This window comes from Haemaphysalis longicornis, unplaced genomic scaffold (genome assembly GCF_048455015.1).
Source record: "Haemaphysalis longicornis isolate Haplotype H1 unplaced genomic scaffold, Haemaphysalis longicornis Haplotype H1 scaffold_2, whole genome shotgun sequence".
Lineage (NCBI taxonomy): Eukaryota > Metazoa > Arthropoda > Arachnida > Ixodida > Ixodidae > Haemaphysalis > Haemaphysalis longicornis.
The window spans coordinates 71,586,790-71,592,579 of NW_027526295.1; the positions used below are offsets into that span (position 1 = coordinate 71,586,790).

The following is a 5,790-nucleotide window of genomic DNA, read 5'->3' on the forward strand; positions in this document are numbered from 1 at the left end:
GCATCCTGCGATTGTGAAGATTTTTATTTAGTAGATGCTCTTCTTTTTGTACCACTGTTTATCTCTCCTTTAAAAAGCAGCTGAACTCCTGCAGGTTCTACGAATCATACAAGCATAATAAAATGCAGCAATGCCGAACAATTGGCAGGGTTACCTCAATTTTTCTTTTCTAGGAATGAAAACAATGTAGGTAATCTATGCACAACTACAATCAAACCTTTCAATTTTTACCTACTTCACTCCTAACAAGCACACATACACGTTAGACATGTGAGCAAGCTGCTAAATTAATGCCCACAAACTTAATCAGGCATCAGAAATCGGCAGAGAACGACGTGTCACCTTTAAATGGCACTTTTTTCGTTCAAAACACGTAAATGGGCGAGAAAGATACATTATGAGTTGGTACCCTCATCTGGTATGGTTTTCAGGCAATGCTTACATCTCACTTCAGTACCTTCAGGTGGTGGAGATCTTTGAAAACTCATTGCGGGCAAGTGGGTTGTGTTCAAGCTCTCGTATCTTGCCAGCATATGCTGGATTCCAGCATTCCCAAATCAACGTGACGACCCGAATGTGGTGGATGCAAGAAAGAATAAGCACACGCCAAGGGCGTAGCCGAAGGTAGGGTAAGGGGAGGGGTGCGGGGGGGCGGTGCCCCTCCCATAATGTTTTATGCCAAGGCTGGGGTGCAGTTTAAGCAGCCTGAAAAACCGTCTAAAGTCACCTGCAGGCGCGGAACCTGCAGTTTTAAGTACATTCTTGCTCATATAAAGCGGACAACAAGGGCAATGTCAACGTCTGATCCATGCGCCCGCTCCAGATGCTGTACCTGTCAATACGTACAGCCCGGCTGCATTTCGCGCCGGATACACCGACAAGCGCCGGGAACCTGCCGCGAGCCAATCGAAACAGCCCCACTGTTTCACTGGCGGAACAGCACGGCCTGGGAATGGCAAAACAGCAGGAAAAGCCTCATATAGGCTTACATGTGGTCGGGAACGTGTCATTCCTTGTCTTTACACTGATACAAAGTATAATCACATGACAGAGCATGTCGCTGTATTTTGTTCAGTCAACTATCAATCCTTGATATGTTTATTTTTCTACCGACATCGCATTTCATTGACTATTGCAGTTCCATAATTTCTGCTGCATAAAAAGCATTGCTCTGCCCATCTTGTATTTCCTCCACATCAACAAAACTACACAATTCTCCTTATTGCGGAGCTTTGTTTTTTTGGCACTATTCCACTGTTTCCTTGACCTCCCTTTAGAATCAGCATTCTGTATTTGCTTAACCTGAATTTTACTGAAGCCATGTCTGTTTCAATTTAACAGATAGAAATAACGAAATTTAATAAGAAACGTGCAACAAGCTCAACATTCAACAGCAGTGCAATAAGGTGTTCCGCTTAGCGCAAGTTCACTACTCACGTTACTAGCACAAAAAATAACAAAAGGCGATTACTTAAAGGAGCCATGAAGAGAAAACAAAAGTTTGTTTTATTCGAAAGATTAGGTGTTTCATAGTACCCCAAGCACTTTTCCGGAAGCAAATGATGCTTTATTCACTGAGAAATAAGGCAATTTAAGCCAAAATTTTAAATCTCCCGCTAAAATTGCACATTTCGTCATGTGAACAATGGCGTCATACGAGCCGGTCCATGAAACATATACTTAGTATGTAGACTCCATATAGCACCCACACGCGGGAGTCGACCGAGACGGCGGCCATTTTAAAAATACTAGTAAAACCAAAGTGCACCCGCAGCCCTAGTCATGGAATCGCCTGATCCGGAGAACAAAACTCTCGCCGAGGAGCTCGGGCTTGCATTTAACAACCTTACACCACTTGAACGCTCAATGCTTCTAAGTGCACGAGCGGCAAGAGTTGTGGGATACGCGGTGGACGGGAAAGCGACCATTCCGCGATAGCCACAACAGACGAGCGCCCAGCCGTCGGCACCGCTGCCTCATCAGCCCCGTCGCGACGGATGAATACAGACTGGTACGTATGTGCCGTATTTTCAATTTTAGTAGCAGTATCGCTTATGCCAGTTGGCCGGTGTCGTGTATGGAAAGCCGTTCGCTCGAGCTCTCTGCTCCGACCAGAAAGATTTGAGCGTCAATGCGCAGTGTGTACGGCAATTTTTTTCCCCAAGGTCAGAGCGCTTTGGCGGCGATTTGACGAAGTCGGCGACGAGCGCCAGCATGTCCGGGTCCCTGCCGTAATCACTTCCTCGGAAATGAAGCGAGCACACTCGTACTTCCTTTAGCTCTCTTTCTCATCCGTTTGCAAAGTTCACAAAACATAGCCATTTGCTTCGCCGAGATTCGTCGTTGGGCAGCACATGAAAGGAGATCTCACCGGCGGGGATGTCGCACTCCCTCGACGATTTGCCCGTACTACATGGGCATTTCAAAACACAGCAACGAAATTTCATTGTAAAGTGCTCGAACAAACTGAAGTTTTCAGTGGTTGTAAACTGTAAACGAGCTCGTAACGACAGCAGCAATCCAACACGACCTCCATACCGAAACCTGTGCGACGAGTGGCACTGTCTCGTTGCTGCTCTGTGTTCCTTACTCCCCTTGTTTCTATTTTTACCTTTCCTGGTTGGCGATATGACGGCCAACCTCCTGTGAAGGGATTACGATACCAAGCAAGGTCACGGCTGTGCGTGCTGGGACGGTTCGTTGGCCCCGAAGAGCCTTGAACCTGAAAATTCGTCTGCGCGATGGTGGCGACGGTGAGATGTCGAGTTCGGCTGGCGGTAGTTTCGTACGCATTGGCATACACGCTTGCGTGTTCGTTCGGAACTTCAACCATTTACTCCACCGTTCTTTGTCATAAAAAGAATGTGCAGTATGTTTCACGGGCATTTAGCTCGCTATGCAAACTGTAAGCCCTGCCTAACATGCGTCTGCTTTTGCCGGCCTCCGCAAATCGCAGAGCATTCTCGAGTGACATCATAGCTTCTGTTGCGGAAAATGAGCTGGTGGGTCGCGTGATCATTTCCATTTTTCCTAATTATGTAGCTTATTTGAGCGAAGTTTGCGTTATAAGTGGTGTCGTTATGGTTCTAACGAGGCAATCTTTCGAATGAACCAAACTTGTGTTTTCTCTTCATGGCTCCTTTAAGGACGAAGACGCACGTTTGCTAGCTTCACCGCCATAATATACGAATGCGCCGCATGTACAGTCCACTGCGATTCGAAGGTTGTCGCGGGAAAGGTACTCTTTCAAACGAAGCCGAAAGAACACCAGCTTTAGCAAATATTCCATGCAAGTTTCGTTATCGTCGGCGTAGATAAAGGGCAACCAAGTCCAAGTCTGTGCTTGATAACAACGAATGTACAGCTTGAAACCCAAAGGGTGGCAAGTCAGTCGTGCGGGCCATTGTTGTATCATGGAACAGCCAACAAGGAAGCAAAGAGTGCGAAATCTCGATTTTCATGGTTCCGAAACGAAACCATGGGCTGGTGGCCCGCTTGGCCGCTCGATGCTGGCGCGATAACCTTCAAATCGTGCTCGACTGTACTTCATAGCTGACAAGAAAACTTAATAGTCCCTTTTCTAAAGGAAAATCCAAAACATGAGAATCTTGATAGTAAACACCCAGTGTTGGCCTGTACTTCCGCCCGACGAACTTCAGGGACTGCGCGTCACTCACGAGCGCACTCATGATCACGCTCACGAGCGTGGGTCCGCCTAACCACCTGCTCTGCGGACGAATGAATCGCCCGTGGTGTGCCCACAGACCAGCGAACGGCAATTTTGGTGATCATCATGATCATCACCATCTAAGCTCCTTAAGGTGGGCTTTACAGTTAGCATTGAGCATACACAAATCGCATGTTAAAGTCAGTTATTTCAAGCTTCGTTTACAAAACAACGCGCAAGATGCCTTGCCTACATATTTCCCCGTCCCATCTTTTGGTCGACCACGGCCCCCCTCCACCCCCTCCCCCCCCCGTAAAAAAATTCCTCGCTACGCGCCTGGCACATGCCCAATCAGGAGTACGTTCAGCATGCACGTCGGTTGTTTAAAAAAAAGGGTGTAATGTATTGCTCAGAAGACTCAATGCTTGCACGCATCTTGGAGCAGCAACGGCCTTAGCAGATGTGTTTGAGTGGTTTTCTCTCTCATAACATCCACAGTGCTTTCAGGAAAAGCCCCAGGCCTTGCAATTAGCATGTTCCAGTTAAGAATAATGCAGCTGATACTTTACACTTGCAAATCTTTTTCTTTGTGGAAGGATGTTTCTTTATTGGCGGTACAGCACTAGCGTGCGTAAATCGCAGCCTTCAGAACCCCAATCAGGCCTCTGTAAATGGTACCGGCAGTTAAATTAACTATTTGAAAAAGTGGACTGCAAGGACTGTCAATTCACATGATAAACATCCAGAAAATAGCTGAAAACAGAACTGGTAAGGCTTTATCGAAGACTAAACTACAAAGGTAATAACATTTTTGTGTCACCACCTAAGAAATATGGCTTCATCGTAAACATGACTAACACCAGGAAATTCGTATACATGGTGATTAACAGCTATGCCCACATTATGATTTTGGGTGAAACTGAGTTTTCCGAAATTAACAATAAAGGTTGCCATTTAGCAGCTACATATTAGGTTATGCATGAAACACCAATAATTGTTACGGGGGCGAGAACTTGTACATTCAAGTGATCGAACATTATTCAAGTGTGGTAGCCCACTGTGCTACCAAAACTGTTTGAAAACTTACGTTCTGGCGGCCAAACACTGTTGACAATGGTTGTGGCTCTTGTCCGGTTGAATGGAGGGACGTGATGTGCTCAGACCGTCCAGAGGTCTAAAACAGGATGACACATGATTACCACTCAGGCAAGAATGGAAATTATTGGGTGCACGAATGTTACAACTCGGGCAACACAACATTCAGCCAAAATCAATACCCGCGTACAGCGGCACCGTACACATGGTGAGGTGGCTCGCCGCAAACGCAACGAAGCTTGCGAGGCGCGCACATTCGCTCGCAAACGATTTTCCCTCGCCATTTACAACACGGCACAAACGACAGCGGTGATTAACGAAGCCGTAAACGCTGCGCCGCACAAGTAGCCGCCCGTGTTCTGATAAACTACGCGTAAGACGTGGTTCGCAGTGGTGAACTCTGAAGCTGTTCAATATAGTGCTGCGGAATGGGAAACGTTACTGAGTCACTGAGCGCCACTGCGTTACTGAGCGCCAGTGCGTCACAATGTTCTTTCGCACATCGCCTTTCTAGAGACAAGCCCTCTAGGTTCAACCTAGCCAGTTCAGTTAAACAATTCACACACGCGGGCTCCTGTTAACGAATCCTTAAAGCGGCGATGACAGCTACAAACGACATCCAGTGACAAGAAAGGCGGCAAATGTGACGAGAAAGCTTACCTGACAGAGACCACGCAGAGGAGCGAGCGACGTTCAGGGGCAAGCGCCAAACTTAATTAGCCGTCTTCAGGTGGCAAAGTTGTTCTCAAATACTTCATCGCGAAGTCGAACCCGACAGACATAACCGAAGACGACGAGGTGTCCAATTAATCATAACTGCGCTTGTTTAACCGCACCGTCGCACACTACAGTAAACAATCTATGAAAGACGGGTCACGGGGTATCTGTTCCGGAATCCGGCCACGCCGCCGCGCGCCGTACTCAGGGTATCGGCCGTTGGCAGGGGGTTGCGTAAACAAATTAAAACGACAACAATAAATAATTGCATCTTTTACTGAATATAACATAATCTTTAAGTTTATTATTTA

The 5,790-nt window shown here is 46.9% G+C and overlaps 1 long non-coding RNA gene across 1 annotated transcript in view; it reads right to left on the minus strand.

The window, feature by feature from the left end:
• LOC144167183 (uncharacterized) overlaps positions 1-5,589 on the minus strand; it is a 6,985-nt gene extending 1,396 nt beyond the window's left edge. Inside the window, exons 1-2 of the long non-coding RNA XR_013321876.1 lie at positions 5,423-5,589; positions 4,755-4,841 (exon numbers count right to left, since the gene is read on the minus strand). This is a non-coding gene — a long non-coding RNA (uncharacterized LOC144167183). The remainder of the gene's footprint in view (positions 1-4,754; positions 4,842-5,422) is intronic.
• Between the last annotated feature and the right edge of the window lie 201 nt (positions 5,590-5,790).